Raw genomic sequence first — 17,156 nt, forward strand, 5'->3', positions numbered from 1 at the left:
TTTTTAGAAAAGGCATGTGTAAAATAAGTTGACGCAACGTATTTGGCTTAAAACAAGTACTCAACTTTAAGCAAAAAAAGGATAAGACATCTTAAAAACTTAATCCTAGAAATCAAACTTCACACAACAACTTCTAACAAAACACATTCTTAAGTCCTCAGGTAAGCTAAATACGAAATCGAAAAATGAATACTACTACAAACCTACGAAGAGCAAAGAACCAAACTTGACAATATGTGATCTCAACTTCGCTGCTTGTCCAAACACGAAGAATAAGATTATCACCTTTATCATGCATAGCTTGGACAACAACTATGACATCCCTACTCACGTCGTCAGTGCCCAAGAGTAGATGCAGGTTTATATAGAAGTCATTCATGCTTTGAACGTACTCTACAAAACCAACGAGGTGGTTGATGCATGAATTGCTCAACTTTTTGACGTGCAAAACAAAGCTAAGAAGCACGATAAAAAGCAGAAGAAAGGCGCTGACTTCCCGGGGTTATTTGGGTCGTCAGTCTACATTTGAATCGGTAAGAAAGCAGAAGAAGCGTGTTCGATTTGAAGGAGTACTCAGTTCTTCTTCTTCTTCTTCTTACAGTTCTTCTAGCTCATCTGACTCGAGCAAGAAGACACAAAAGGCAAAAAGCGAAGCAAAAAGCAAAGCTTCGAAAAGGGCAAGAAAAAGGCAAAGAGGCCTAAATCTCACCCGGTGGTTGACAATTCTACAGAGGACTCGTCTTCAGATAGTTCGGACTCTGATCACAAAAGATATACGCAAAGAAGAAGAATTTTTATAAAGCCAACCAGTATGACTTTCTGGAAGACAAACGCAAGAAAGTCCGAGAGTTCAAGGAAGATGGACAGTCAATTAAATTTGACACTTTTTCTTGTTATAGAGATGCTTCGAAGGCTTTGTCTTTTATACAAGAGTTTGACATCGCTTTCTCTGGAGGGAGTTACTCAGAGCACTCTAAGATTCGAAGAGCTGCCTCTTACTTTAAGGGGAATGCTCGAACTTGGTGGAGCACGCTTCTATCTATTAAACAAGACAACGCCAGTCAAATGGCTGAAATTTAAAAGGCTTTTTATTTCTTCATGGCTGACTCGAGAGTATAAACGCGACATACGAACTGCTTGGAACCATCTTTGGATGACCAAGAAAGATACAGTGGACGCCTATTGCGAGAGATTCTGGAGCTCTTTGCTACCCGCCTCTTTATTTAAGAAGATCTCGTTCAAGGAACAGGCTAAGCGGTTTACCTTGGGTCTTCCTACAAAGATCCGAGATCACTGCTTAAAACAAAAGTCAGATTCCATTCAGAAGTTGATGAGTCATGCGAAACGGGGTTTTACCATTCACTCTGGCAGTCTAACCTACCCCACAAATGAGATCATGACGCAAAGAGCCGAACAGACTTCAAAAAATAAAAGTAGAAAGAGAAAGAGCAACCCAGAACAGAAAGACAAGGATGCACGACCCAAGCTTACTCCTCAAGAGAGGGCCCGCTACATAAAGGAGGGGAAGTGCTTTGGATGTAGGGAAACTTGGGCATATCTCCGCGAAGTGCCCTAAAAAGGCACAGAAAGAACAAAGTGACAAGGACGACGAGAGGCCTGAGAGTTCGAGAGCAGCTGAGGACCGTGGAAGAAAAGGCAAGATGAAAACATGACTAGTTCCAAATTGCGTGGGTACCAATCCCAGCACGATGGACGAGAGTACAGAACTTTGTCAAGCTTGGGGCAAAGTAAAAGACCAAGAGGCCCTGATCTTCTTCAATTAATTTCACCGGAATTGGCGGCGCGGCTCGAAATCACTCCCGATTGGATGGGACCGCTTTACAGAGGCAGTTCTAGTGGCACCCGACAAGGACGTAGCCATTACACCTGTCATTGGCAAACTTCGGTTGCATTGTCAGGGGTATTTGGGGCATGAGGACTTTTACATAATGCCTTTGGAAGGTTGTGATGTTCTCTTGGGAATTCCCTGGTACCACAAGAACAACGCCATGGTCGATTATCGGGCGAGGAAAGCGACATTGACCACAAAGAAGGGCAGAACCATTGTACTCGATGTAAAACTTAAGGGCAAGTCTGTCCCTATTGTATCGGCTTCGACCATTTCTAAATTAATAAAATCCAGTCTGTTTGTTTACTCGATCTTTTTGAAAGAGTTGAGTGATGAGGATAAGACAAATATGTTTGAACTTGATAAAGAACGTCAAGATCTCGTGCCGAATTCTTCTTAGAGGGCCTGCCAAGCGAGTTACCACCCACTCGTCCTGAAGATCGTACCATTGATCTAATACTTGGAAGCACACCACCGAACCGACCACCTTACCGTGTGAGCTGAGCCAAGAACGAAGAGATTATGAACCAAGTGAAAGACATCTTGGAAAAGGGTCTTGTCCAGCCTAGTACTTCACCGTACTGCTCTCCAGTGTTGTTGGTTTTGAAGAAAGACGGATCTTGGAGAATGTGCATCGAATATAGAGCTCTCAACAAAATCACCATCAAGAAAAGATTTCCGATTCCTAGAATCGATGATATACTTAACTGACTTCACGGATCCTCGTGCTTTAGAAGGATCGACTTGAAAAGTGGATATCGTCAGATCCAAATCGCGTCGGGAGATTGTCTACAAGACAGCCTTTCGGATGACTTTTGGGTTATTTGAGTTTTTGGTGATGCCGTTTGGCCTAACCAATGCTCCTGCGACATTTAACCGGATGATGGACAGGATTTTTCGAGAGTACAGACCATTTGTTGGCACTTTCTTTGACAATATCATTGTTTTCTCCTAGGATAAGGCAGAACATAGAGTACATCTGCTTCAAGTCTTTCAGGCATTACGAGATCACAAGTTGGTGATTAATGCGAAGAAAAGAAATTTTCCTACCAAAGATACACTTTTTGGGACACATTGTGTCAGCAACAGCAGGGGTGCAAATGGATCCGGCCAAGATAGAGACTATCCGTGATTGGCCTGATTTGAAGAATGTCCATGAAGTTAGAAGCTTCTTGGGATTGTGCTCGTACTACAAGCGGTTCATTACAAAGTTTGCGGAGGTTGTTTCCCCTTTGCATACCTTGACACAGAAAGGAGTCCCTTTCTCGTGGGGACCCACAGAGGTGACTGCCTTTCAAACTTTGAAAGAGAAATTGACTACAGGACCAGTTTTGACTTTGCCGGACTTGCAGAAGTCATTTGAAGTATATTGCGATGCTTGTGGTCCTAGTCTGGGTGCGGTCTCAATGCAAGAAGGCCATGTCATTGCCTACGAGAGCCGATTGTTCTCAAGGCCAAAATTGACAGCACAGATTTATGAGAAAGAGCTTTTGGCGGTTATCCATGCTCTTACTCAATGGCGGCACTACCTACTCGGAGGGGATTTCACTGTCTTTACAGACAGTCACAGTTTACGCTACTTCTTGTCACAGAAGACGCTATCGGAAAAGCAGATGCGGTGAGCGAACATCTTGTCACAATTTCACTTCCAGATTGTCCATGTGCAGGGACAGAAGAATTTGGTGGCAGATGCTTTGTCTCGGAAGCCGTTGGTTCTGGCTATTTCCGCGATACTTCATAAAAGCTTTGAGAATATGGTCGATCAGTATGCCACAGATACAGATTTTTCGGATATTTTCACACGGATACGGGATGGGGAAATAGTAGCGGGATATTCCATTCAGGATGGCTACTTCATGAAGAAAACCATGTTGTGCGTTACACAACCGTTGAGGGAAAAGGTTGACCGAAAGCCACTGTCCGCCTTTTATGGGTCACCGTGGCATTGCTACCACCTTGAAAGGGGTAGAGAGATGCTTCTTTTGGCCGAGACTCAAAAAGGATGTAGACGAGTTTGTGCGCAGCTGCTTGTTATGCCAGAAGGTCAAGTTTCATAGGCATAAAGCATAGGGATTGTTACAGCCTTTGCCCATACCCACCCGCCCCTGGGAAAGTATAGCAATGGATTTCATTTTTGATCTCCCGAAAACACAGAGTGGCCACGATGGGATTTGGTCTGTTATTGACAAATTTAGCAAGCAGGTTCATTTCATTGCAGTGAAGAAAACAGTGAAGCCGAATCACTTAGCGAGACTGTTTGTGGCCCAGATATTCAGATTACATGGCATGCTCGAGACGATTGTCTCCGATAGGGACCCTAGATTTACGCGTTTGTTTTGGAAGGCAATTTGGGAGAACATTGGCACGTGGTTGCAGTTCTCTTCATCTTTCCACCCGCAGACTGACGGGCAATCTAAGATTGCTAATTCAGTGGTTTTAGATTTATTGAAGTCTTATATCTTGGATCAGAAGACTCAATGGGAAATGTATCTACCTTTCGTGGAATTTGCCTACAACAACACAATACACTCATCGACGGGGAAGGCGCCATTTGAGATTATCGAAGGTGCTGTGAAGGTTCCACCCTTCCTAAACACGAAAGATAAGATTTTTGAAGGCGATGAGTACACGCGCGACTTGGACACGACTTTTGCCAAGGTCCGCGAGGCTTTGCAGAAATCTAAGGAAAGACAAAAGAAGGCAGCAAATCGCCATTGTCACAATTTGAAATTGAAGGAGAATGATTGGGTGCTCTTACATTTTGAGAAGGCATGTCTGAGAAAGAAGAAGGGAAAGGAGAGGCTTTTTCCAAAGCTTAGTATGAGATACTACGGACCTTTCCACATATCCGAAAAGATCAATGATGTCTCCTTCTGATTGAAACTCCCTGACACTTGGAGGATTCACAATGCATTTCATGTGAGTCCCTTGAAACCTTTTAAAGGTGATGTGCCCGAAGATGGGGAGCCTGATGAGCAATTCGAAGTAGAAGAAAACGAGGAGATCCTTGTTCCTGAACAGATACTGGCACATAAGGACAGAAAGAATAAGGGTAAAGTGAGAAGGCGGTTCTTGGTTAAATTCAAGAACTATCCTGCATTGGATGCGAAGTGGATGGAGGGGGAGGACCTAGCAGATATTCCTCAGATTGTGAAACTTTACCTTGAAGCTTTTGGTTTAGCATAATCTACTCCAAATGGAACCCTGACTTCAGCTTGGCCGGAGATGTGGTGCAGTGGGTTTGCACAAGAGGAGAGTTACTCCGCTCCTTTGTCAACAGATGCCTTGATTTTTTTTAATACTAGAGTCATTGATGTCTCTTTGAGCTTCAGGGATACTGAGAGCTGACAGTATTCTACTGTATGACTTTATGAAATGGAATTCCGGATAATATGAAACTAATTTGTTCTTGACTTGTTTAAGTAGCAGGAACTGATAGGCGAAATGACTGCAACATTTTGGTCTGAATGATCTCGATAGACATGGTTGCAATAGGGATTAGTCAATCGGGCATCTATGAGGTCTTCAGTGGATATGGATGTGATGCTATTTGCATTGCCGATAAATCATGGTCTGAGATCCGAATGAATGTTGAATGTGATTTGTCATGTGATGTCCTGTGATGTCAAGTGATGTCCTGTGATGTCATGTGATGTGATTGTCGATTGGTACATGTGCTAGATGTGTGTTCCTAGTGCGTCGGTACTAACAGTCAGTGTCTGGCTCTGATACCACTGTAACAGGCTTGGACACTCCAAGCGAGAAATCAATAGCAACACGCGAACAAAAACTTCAAAATCACTGAAGTTTAATAGAGAGAGAGAGAGAGAGAGAGAGAGAGTCGACACGGCCCAACGAAGTTCCGTGCCCAGAGTTATTGGCCCCAAAGTCTGGCGTCCATTTCGGCGCAAAGAACAACTCCCGAGGGACCTCTGCTCTCAGACTCTGCGTCGAGATGCTCTGCACAGTGAGGCCCCAAGGGCTCTTTTAAACAGTACAAGGGATGCCAAAAGCAGAGCCCCAAAAGAAATCAATTCAAAAGCTTCAAGTTCCAAAAGCATCTGGTCCAAAAAGTGGTGCCAAAAGCTAGCGCAAATCGTGGAATTCCGTACGGCTACCACGTCAACATGTCAACGTAAAACTCGGGGTTGTCCGTACGGCCTACCACGTCAACAACCTTCACGCGATCTTTCTTTTTTTTATTGTTGTGTCCCCCAAGGCCCCATCGGACGAGACCCTATAAGTTGGAACGACTTAGATCTTGTCAGTTTCGGCGCGGATCTACCACGCCATCATTTTTGTGACACCAAGAGTGACGAAGGAATCTTCAAGTCTAATCCACCACTGCATCAAGCACAGGTCTATAGAATATCGCAAGACAACAAGATAGACAATCGTGTCTGCCAATGGCAACAAGTGGGTACCCAAGACCGCCATCAGTGTTCGTAGAGTCCATGCAACCTATATCAACCGTACAAAGCGCACACGAATAATCAATAGACTTAAATAAACAAAATCTTGAGAGGAGAAGAGAGGGTACAAAGATCAACATAGTATAGGGGAAGAGAAGATGGGTTGATACCCCCTCCCCTCCCCCCCCCCCCCCCCAAAAAAAAAAGTATATATATTAATCGATAGAATCTTATACAAGCACAAGTACCTAAGATGCAACTCCGTTCTAGATCTTAGACTTAATGGAACTTTCCTTCTCTTTAAGAAACTCCAGAGACGAAGCTCTCTACTCAGTGATCCTCTAGTTTGATCCTCAAAGCACACAAACCATCTCGAATTCCAATTCCGGAAACCCTCGAGGGTAGGACGAAGCCTCCTTGCTCAAATCTCAAAGCTAGTATACTTGCAAAACACATACACAGCGGCAAGCTCTGTGAAACTCATACACAAACCATCACCTATTGCTTTCGGCACAGAAAGCAAACTCTGAGCACAAACTCGTTGCGTGAACTTGTAGAACCGTCGTGGCGAAAACTCCACATGCACTTCCTCAGCTAGGGCACCTTGCAAACTGCCCTATTGTTTCTTTTACAAGCTGTGTATATCTATCCACACACACACACAAACCAACCTTGGGAGAGTATAGCAATGGACTTTATCTTCGACCTTCCTAAACCTCAGAGTGGGCATGATGGGATTTGGACAGTCATCAACAGATTCAGCAAGCAGGCTCACTTCATCCCGGTGAAGACGGTGAAAGCTGATCACTTAGCCAAGCTGTTTGTCTTTCAAACTTTTCGATTACATGAATCTACAAAGTTAGATAGATACCCCAGATATACCAGCTTGTTTTGGAGAGGAATATGGGAGAATATAGGCACTCTGTCACAAGTGTGTGACGTGGCATGACCAACCTAAAGGACTGAACCTAGAAGAACCTAAAGATGTGGCCGAGGGGCCTAAAAGTAGAGGTTAATGTTATTAATAAAACCTACCCCGACCAACTTATCGTCATCGACCAAGGGGCCCTAATCCTAGAAAATGAAGTATTGTGCATCTGCTTCTGACGTGGCACTATACAAAAAATTCCGGATTTCACGGGCTGATGTTGACGTGGCAGTACCGTACGAAAATTCCGTGTTTTGTGCTGGCTGAAGCAGGGTTGATTGCGCCAAGCTTTTGGGGGTGCTGCTTTTGGAGAGCAATACTTTTATAAGCGAAGCTTTTGGGGCTCTACTTTTGGGCATTGTATTGTTTATAAGAGCCACTAGGGCCTGTCTCTGGAGAGCATCCGGACACAGAGTCTCGAAGAGAGCGACCCTCGAGGAGTTGTATGTCACAAACTACTAACGTGTCAAGCCACTGAAGAACGGAGCGAACCTGCAGATACCAGTAGAGGGGCCTAAACCCTAAGAAGCTACAGAAGAAGAAGAAGTCCTACCAACTTATGGGACCCCGTACGGTGGAGCCACCTAAAGGCATTAAAATTAAAGTGGGGCCAACACACACACACCCGCACACACACACACCCGCACACACACACACACACACACACGCACACACACACACAAAGCGTAGAAGATGATGACGTGGAAGCTCCAAGGACAACCCGCTAAACGCACTGACATGTTGGCGTGGCACCTATACGGACTTTCGTAAATTACATTGTGTTGCTTTTGAAACCAGATGCTTTTAAGTTTGAAGCTTTTCATGTCATTGCTTTTCATGGCCAAGGGCCTTTAAATATGAGCCAAGGGCTCATTCTCTGGCACGCTTCTGAGTGATGGTGCAAGGATTGGAGTACCGACGTTGTACTAAGTTGAAGCAATATAAAGAAATATTGAAAGGGGCGCCAACATTTGGGGCCAATGCTCTCTTGGGGTGGAACTCCGCCATTCCCGTCTCCTGTCGTGCATCTCTTTCTGTCTAGTTGTTATTTGAAGTGCTTAAAGTTGCTCAGTCTATTCTTTTCCATTGGCACGTGGTGCCCGTCTCATACAATGGTATCAGAGCTTCAGGCGTGTGCTTTTCTGAAAGCATACCGGTCCTACTAAAGAGGAGACATAACAAGGTGGCGTTTCGAAGTTTCATAGGGAATTTTACTAAAGAATCTTCGTGTCCTGACCCCGAGGTTTCACACTAAATTTTACTAAAGAATCTTCGTGGCCTCACCCCCGACTTCTTAGCCACTTCCACCGTTACTCCATCATGCATCGGGCGCATTCGTGTCTTCATCGCTCTCTTACAGGGCAAATACCATAAGGAACCCAAGACATGGCGTTCATGGCTTCAACAAAGACTTGCAGTTTCTCATCGACGAGCTTCGTAACATTCTTTCGCTGCATCCTAGCACTAGAATCTCCGGATGCTGCAAAATTTTCAACGGTTTCTAAATTACATGTTACCCCCTCTGATGCCCAAGTGGTACGTCTTCCTCCGGCACCAGAAAGCACAAGAGCTTCCAACCGACAACCTTCTGAGCCGTCTGTTCTGATCGAGAGAGTCCGTTCTGATCGAGAGAGTCTGTTCTGATCGAGGGAGTCTTCAAGAATATGGTGCAACCATCTGACCCTGATCCAATGCAACCCCCTTTGCCACCGCCGTTGCCTACAACAATTTGACAACATCTATGCTTTGGGGAACTTTACAAAAGAATCCAAGATTTCTCGAGCAATGGGATTTCTTAAAGATAATGCCATGCAATGGTGGAGTTTCATCGCGACGCAACAACATGCTCCAAGGACTTGGCCAGCTTTCAAGACAATATTTGCACACGATTATATGACCTCTCTTTGAAGTCCAGATCTTGGCAGAGTGGGGCAACTTGAAAATGCTTGCCACAGATACCATGGACGACTATAACCAAAGGTTTCTCGACATCTACCTTCCCGTGTCCTTCTTTAAGTTCATTTCCTTGGAGGACCGGTGTGAGCGATACACCATTGGACTACCATCACCGTTGCAAGAATATTGTCTATCCAAGCAAGTCTCAACCATGTAAGAACTTATGGACCATGCCGCGATCGACTACAAACTGATGAAGGGAAAGTTGGAGTTTACCACGAAATCAACTCCGGCGCCAAAACTCTCGAACAAGTTCTCTCGAGTCTCGTGAAACCCAACCTTAAAGGCCTTGTCTGACACAGCATCAACGAGAAACCCTTTTACAAGAAGGCCGATGCTTCAAATGTTTTCAGACAAGGCATACATTCACTACATCTCCTGAGTGAGCCTCGACGTCTTTAGAGCAACCTTCTGCCTCGAAGATCGAGGACCACCTCTAGCTACGAGAGCTAGACCCGCTATTGGACTAGTCCCTGATATCTATGGCATTCGCCTTGAAAGTACAAATGAATTGTTTCTAGCATATGGCAAAGTCAACAGTTTGAAAGCCCTTATTTTCTTTGACCCCGAAGCTACAGAGAACTTCGTGCATCCAAAATTCTTAAAGCCAGTGCACTTTGATTATGATGCAGAGGGTGGAGAAATTGAAGTCAAGCTAGCCACGAGGCAAACTCGAAAAGAGGTGCCGCTCATTGGTGCTCTTCGAGTGACTATCCAAGATTGTCATGGAAAAGCCGATTTCCACATTATGAAGTTTGGCAATTGCGACGTTCTCTTGGGCATGCCTTGGCACGACAAGAATGATTACACATCCGAAACCGAACTATTACCTTGATACAGAAGGACAAGCCAATCATCCTCAAAGTTCGGTTTTCCGAACAAAAACCTGAATGAATTTTTCTAGTTGTTTGTAGTTAAGACACTTTTGAACTATGCTTGAGCAAGTATTGTTTGAAATTTGTTTGAAATAAATGGTAACTGTTTTAAACCTCTCTTGGTGTCGATTTGAATTGTTTGACTCTGGTTTTGATACTGGTTTCAATGTCACATTTTGCATGGCGCATTGCCTCAATAACCTCCTCAAGGACATAGGGAACTTGTCATGGATTTCACCCACCATTGGTGACGCCTCTCCAATTGTCTCCTTTGTGCTCAACCATCAAAAAGTGCGCCATGAATTCTCAAAGAGGAGCCACTTGTCCTTGCTCAAATATTCAGAGACAAGATTTGCATTCAATTGGCTTATGCTAGGCCGCTTGTCTATATGTGGCGGAGCCTTAAGGGGCCTCTTCTCAGTGACGAGTTCCAGGCCATGCCGAAGTCTACATCAGCAACAGGATTGACGACGCCGCTTGGTGGGAGGAGGTGAATACTCTTGAGGCCATGGTCAAGCCTATTCTTCACCTACTTCGAGTGGTGGATGGCTTGCAGCCATGCATTGGCAAAGTCTACGAAGCCATGGATCGGATGATAGAGGCACTTGAGAAGCTTGTGCCTGACCCTGTTCAGTATGCGGAGATTCATGGCTTGTGTGAGTCGAGGTGGAATGGATACTACTCTCCACTTCATGCGGCAGCTTATGTGCTTGACCCTGAGTTTTAGGGAAGGCGTCAAGAGACCAACAAGGAGGTGAGCAAAGGATGGCGGCTTGCATTGGAGCGCCTTGAGCCTAGCAGTGACATTAGGCGCAAGATTAGAGACGAGCTACTCAACTACATGCAAAAGAAGGGCTCCTATGAATGTGTAGATACACAGCTTGATCGCAACAAGATTGGCTCGGTTTTGTGGTGGGAGGACTATGGAGGAGATGGCCCACATTTGCAGCGCTTGGTTGTCCGTGTCCTTAGCCAAGTATGTACCACTAGTTCCTTGGAGCAACTATGGAGTGTGTACAGCCACATTGCCTCTAAGAAGAGGAATCGCCTTGGGGTTCAGAGAGCCAATGATTTGGTGTTTGTGAGCGCTAACTTGCGCATGCTTGCTAAGAGCGTCACACACAAGGCAGATCCCTTCACTAAGTGGGAGATAGCACAAGAGAATCCATCTATAGCCGATACTCTTTTGGAGGAGCTAGAGGAGGACTCCGAGCCTCAATGCGAGCCTCCCGAGCCCTCATACGTCGCTGACGACCTCGACTACGACGACGATATGGAGATTCAGCAGGCGAGCACTTCTTGAGTTTGATGATCATTGATCACTCGACTCTCGAGTCTACGACTCTACCTACTACATAGCCCTTTGTACTTTTTGTTATCCTTGAGGCCTCAGGCTTGTCCTAAGTCCTTCAGGCTTTTTGACTCTTGAGCCCTTGTGCCATGCACTTCTCATTTTGTATCCATCGATCATCGATGTTTTATTAGCACATTTCCGCCTATATGACTCGTGTTCTTTGGTCTATTTAGTGTAAATTTATGGTCAAAGTGATGCTCTTTGTGTGCGGCATGTGTGTAGGTCAAAAAATGCCAAAAAAACTCTCTTTTTTTTCCCGTTCCGATCCCCGTCCCCGTTTCTTGACTTTTGCCGTCTCGTCCCTGTTCCCGACCCCGACCCGCAGTCCCATGTAACTATGGTTTCCACCTCTTGCATGGTCGCCTTCATCTCCCAAACCCCCAGCAGTTGCAGATTCCTCCCATCGCCAGCAATGGGCAGCCCTAGCGTTTTTCAGCCAAAAACGCTACCAATCATCATCAACGTTTTCAGCCCAAAAACACCAGCCACACCTGCAGACCCTCAGCGTTTTCAGCCAGTGACATCAGCAACAAAAACGCAGATTTTCAGGAGTGACAAAAACGCAGATTTCAGCAGATAGAGACGCAACGGATTCAGCCTAAGTGGTTGGAGCAGATCCCCCATTTTCAGCCCATAAAAACGCAGCCAAAACAGTCATTTTCAGCCACCGAAACAGCCCCGAAATTCAGCGATTAGACGATCCCAGATTTCAGCCATAAAGTCTTCATCGGCGTCATCGACATAGTCCCCGTTTGCATCAGCCCATGCATCATCATTGTACACCTTTGTGCAATCAAAAGTAGACCACTCTCGCCGACGAGAGTGGGGCCTTCGGAGGAGGGTTTTACAACCTCTCGGGTGTCGTATGAAACCGGCCTGTTCAATCCAAAAAGGGCGGTAGACTTTACTTCAAACCTTGATTTAGCTTTCACCCATTATTAGTAGTCTATTATACCTGTGCTATAGTGACACAAGAGAGGGGAATGGGATACAGATGCTAGAATGCACCTGTATGAGAAGACCGACACCAGATTGGCCCCTAATTTAGGCGCCCCTTTCGGTATTTCTTTATTGTTTAAAAGAGGGAATATACGCTGTGGTTCTTTCCAAGCCGCCCCGCACAACCTTGGCTGAATTTTGACTGTTCTGGCTTGCTTTCGGCAACATAACTGTGCTAGAACCCTTCACAATCAGTATTCCCACGCATTGACCGACTTTCCCGACGCATACGGGCACTTTGCAAAACCTGGCGAGAATCTGCAGCACGCTGAATTCTCTGTTTTCAGCCCTGAAAATGCGCCAGATCGCCTGTACAGCGGTCCCCTTGCGTCCCCGAACTTCCTGGGGGTATTAGGGTCCGTTTAGGGCCAAAACCCTAAACCTGCAAAAATACACAGCAGGCTGTAATTCACTGTTTCGGGCTCCGTTTCGCGTGCCGGTCGCATCCGTAGCAAGTCCTCGAGCTCCCGCACCTATAGGGCTACTTGCCCTTTGAATCGGACGAGATTTCTGGCGCGAAACCTCTCCGAATTCACCTGTACCTGCGGGGGGATTAGCTGCTAGCTAATCCAGTACCTCTGCAAGAGGCTCTTGCCTCGGCAATCGCGCATGAACCCACACAACTGTACATTGGTCAAATGAAGAGCCCACTAGAGGGGCATAACATACTGCCAAAGGGGGGAGAGAGGGCAGTGCGTAGCGTGCAGGGCATCACTCCTGGCACCGCACTGTGCATAAGAGGGAAAGCAAGCACACCATAGCTCTTAACCTGTGACAATTTCTGCAAAACGGCCCCTCCTCTCTTCAAATTCAGCGCCAACTCTCTCTTGCATTAGAAACTGCACCAGAATGTGCCACTTGGCACATTTACAAGCATTTTCCCGTTTCGGGGTTGCCGCCTGAAAATCTCCCAACCGGTTGCCCAATTGACTTCACGGTTCCCCTTGTCATTCCGGAGGTAATGACGCCAACACATTTTCAGGTCCAAAAATAGCAGTTCCCTAAATTTTAGGAGATGCTACCATTGTATCTTTCTAGGTCATCCGATCCTCTTTGTACACTACGGCCACATCCAGAACTGAAATGTAGCCTCTGTAGCAAAGGATTCCACTTTGGCTAGTCAATGACCCCACTTGGCTAACCATAGTCCTTGTCCAACCTTAGTGCTCTCTTGCCCTCAGGCCTGGACTCCCTCTGAACAGTTCCACACTAGCTATGCAATGCAGGGCAGTTAGATTTCCCGAGGGGTGTTTCCAAAAAGTGAAAGTAAATAGATAATAAGAAAGAAATCAACAAAAAGGATAGATAGTAGTCACACGCTGATGACATACCCCCCTCTTGAAATCTCAAACGTCCTCGTTTGCATCTATGTCGTACATGCTTCCAGTCAACACTGATGTATTCAACACCTGTCGACACATGTACGACACATACATGCTCTCTTTAGTACACGTTAGATCCCGTAACACTTTCGAGCATACCCAAACCGAAAGTTTAAGAATGCAGTTACACATGTACTCTTTAATAGAAGTAACTACTGTATCCTTGACAAACTGACAAGAAATACTCACTTCTATAGCACTAACCAAACTTTTGGACATTCCATAAGAGCAATTGCCAAACTGACAATCTGTACAGCTCTAACATTCATGTAACAGGTATTTCATTTGAGCTCACTTTAAATACCATGTACATCATTTGTTTCAGAAGCCATTGTCACACTGACAATCCATGTAGCTTTGAAACTCAAGGGGTCAAGGTAGGTTGCAAATCGAAGGCTTCAAGGTAAAGTGATAACACAGTTGGTGACTCTGCAAGTTCACCTTCTTCCATCCACTTAGCATCCATTGGTGGATAGTTTCTGAACTTTACCAAGTATCGCCTAGCAACCTTGCCTTTCACTTTCCTTTTTTTGTGTGCCAAAATCTGTTCCGGGACCAAGATCTCTTCAAGTTCCTCGACTTCCGGCTGATCTTCAGCTGGCATATCTTCTGGCACATCACCCACATAGGGTCTGAGAAGACTCACATGAAATGCATTGTGAATCTTCCAACTATCAAGCAATTTCAGCCTATATGCAACATCACTGATTATGTCGCATACTTGAAAAGGCCCGTAGTAACGCATGCTGAGCTTTGGAAACAGTCTTTCCTTGCCCTTCATCTTCTTTAACCTTGCCTTTTCAAAGCGTAAAAGCACCCAATCACCAAGTGAATATACCACTTCACGACGGTGACGATCATCTGCTTTCTTTTGTTTTGCCTGAGTCCTTTCTAAGGCCACTTTGACCTTCTTGTACATTTCATCCATGTCCTGAACATACTTATCTGCTTCAAATATCTTGTCCTTTGTATGCAGTATGGGAGGAACTTTCTTGCCACCTTCAACTATCTCAAAAGGTGCCTTGCCAGTTGATGAATGCACTGTATTATTGTATGCATACTCCACCAATGGCAAATATTGCTCCCATTTTCCTTTATGCTCTGACACATAGCACTTCAGCAGATCTAGGACAGTAGAATTTGCCTCTTTAGACTGCCCATCTGTTTGAGGATGAAATGACGAAGAGAATTTGAGCATTGTGCCCATATTCTCAAACAAGCCTCTCCAGAACAAACTTGTCATGCGTGGATCACGGTCGCTAACAATCGACTGTGGCATGCCATGATACTTGAAAATATTGCTCATAAACAAGCGTGCCATCTGATTTGGTTTTATCTTCTTCCTGACAAGAATAAAATGAGCCTGTTTGCTGAATCTGCAAATAATGGTCCAAATACCATCGTTTCCTGTCTGCGTTCTCGGAAGATCAAAGATAAAATCCATAGCAATACTTTCCCATGGTTTATCTGGAATAGGTAGTGGTTGCAATAACCCTGGTGCCTTTTGCCTGTCAAACTTGACCTTCTGGCATATTAGGCATTCTCGCACAAAGGCATCCACATCCCTTCTCAATGTAGGCCAATAGAAGAATGTCTCAACCGCTTTAATTGTAGCATCAATACCACGATGCCCTGCATACGGTGGGACATGACTCTCTTCCATCACTTTGCATCGCAATGGCTTTGTGACACACAATCTGCCATGCATCATCATGAACCCATCTTTGAGAAGATAGTGTTCATGACGTTGTCCTTGCATTAGCTGCTCGAAGACCCTTGCAAAATCTTCTTCATTTTCATACTGTTCTCTCATATCATCAAGTTCATGATGATAAGGAATTGACACAGCTGAAATTTGTGGCTTCCTTGACAAGGCATCAGCCACAACGTTCTTCTTGCCTTCCACATGCACAATCTGAAAATGGAACATGGACAAGATATTTGCCCATCGCATATGCTTCTCAGATAACTTTGTCTGTGTCAAGAAGTACCGCAAGGTCTGATGGTCCGTTTGCACAACAAAGTCTGCACCTAGCAGGTAGTGTTTCCAACTTAAGAGCGCATGAATCACAGCCAGTAACTCTTTCTCATAGACCTGCATGGTCATCTCTGGCCCTTGCAAAATTCTGCTCTCATAGGCTACTACCCTGCCATCTTGCATTAGCACTGCACCAATGCTACTACCACAGGCGTCACATTGGACCACAAATGACTTCCTAAGATCTGGCAACACAATGATTGGATCCGGAGTCATCTTTTCCTTTAGAGATTAAAAGCTGAAATCTCTTTCTGTGTCCATCTAAAGCTGACTCCCTTCTTTTGAAGAGCATGTAAAGGTGAAGCAATCTCAGCGAAATTTCGGATAAACCTTCTGTAATAGGAGCATAGTCCCGAGAAACTTCGGACATCATGCACTGTCTTCAAATTTGGCCATGACTTGATCGCTTCAACTTTTGCAGGATCCATTTTGACACCATCCTTTGAGACAATGTGTCCCAGAAAGTGAATCTCTTCGAGAAAAAACTCACTTTTCTTTGCATTGATGAGCAACCTATGACTGCGTAGCTCTTTGAACACAATGGCCAAGTGATGCCTATGCTCCTCTTCATTCTTTCAGTAGACTATCATGTCATCAAAGAATGTACCAACAAACTGCTGGTGTGGACGGAAAATTCTGTCCATCATCCTATTGAACGTAGCAGGAGCATTTGTGAGACCAAAGGGCATCACTAAAAATTTGTAAAGGCCAAACGTCGTTCTAAAAGCAGTCTTGTGCACATCCTCTGATCTAATGCGGATCTGATGGTACCCACTCTTTAGATCTATCCTGGTAAACATAGCTGCTCCTTCTAATTTGTCCATAATATCATCAATTCTAGGTATAGGGAACCTATTCTTGATGGTATTCTTGTTCAGTGCACGGTAGTCTATGCACATACGCCATGAGCCATCCTTTTTCTGCACCAACAACACTGGAGAACAGAATGGAGATGAACTGGGCTGAATCAGCCCCTTTTCTAACAACTCTTGTACTTGGCTCATTATCTCTTTCTGCTGAGCCGCACTAACCCTGTACGGAGGCTTATTTGGTGGGCTACTGCGTGGCACCAAATCTATCGCATGGTCCTCGGGTCTCTCTGGCGGTAATTGAGACGGTAATGAATCGGAAAAGCAGTCACTATACTGTTGTAAAAACATTGACCTTTCTTTATCTAGCACACATAAATTTGATTCATCACAATCTAACACTTCACATGCAAAAACCAAGTACGCAGAAAGATGCTTTTTCATTACAGAAGTAATAGCAGAAGCTGATACAGTGGGAATAGACTCCCCTTTAAGCTTTACATCCAGAATGTGAGTCTTTCCCCTGCTCTGTACAGTGATCTTTTTGTTGTAGG

At 45.0% G+C, this 17,156-nt stretch overlaps 1 protein-coding gene and 1 pseudogene across 2 annotated transcripts in view; one reads left to right on the plus strand and one right to left on the minus strand.

Annotated features, from left to right (window-relative positions):
• LOC147444184 (uncharacterized) overlaps positions 1-17,156 on the minus strand; it is a 44,281-nt gene that overhangs the window by 10,212 nt on the left and 16,913 nt on the right. The gene's annotated exons all lie outside the window — the stretch shown is intronic.
• Positions 10,422-11,323, plus strand: LOC147444185 (uncharacterized; annotated as a pseudogene).

The sequence above is a fragment of the Adiantum capillus-veneris genome, chromosome 13 (assembly GCF_014529385.1).
Source record: "Adiantum capillus-veneris isolate H3 chromosome 13, ASM1452938v2, whole genome shotgun sequence".
NCBI classification, from domain to species: domain Eukaryota; kingdom Viridiplantae; phylum Streptophyta; class Polypodiopsida; order Polypodiales; family Pteridaceae; genus Adiantum; species Adiantum capillus-veneris.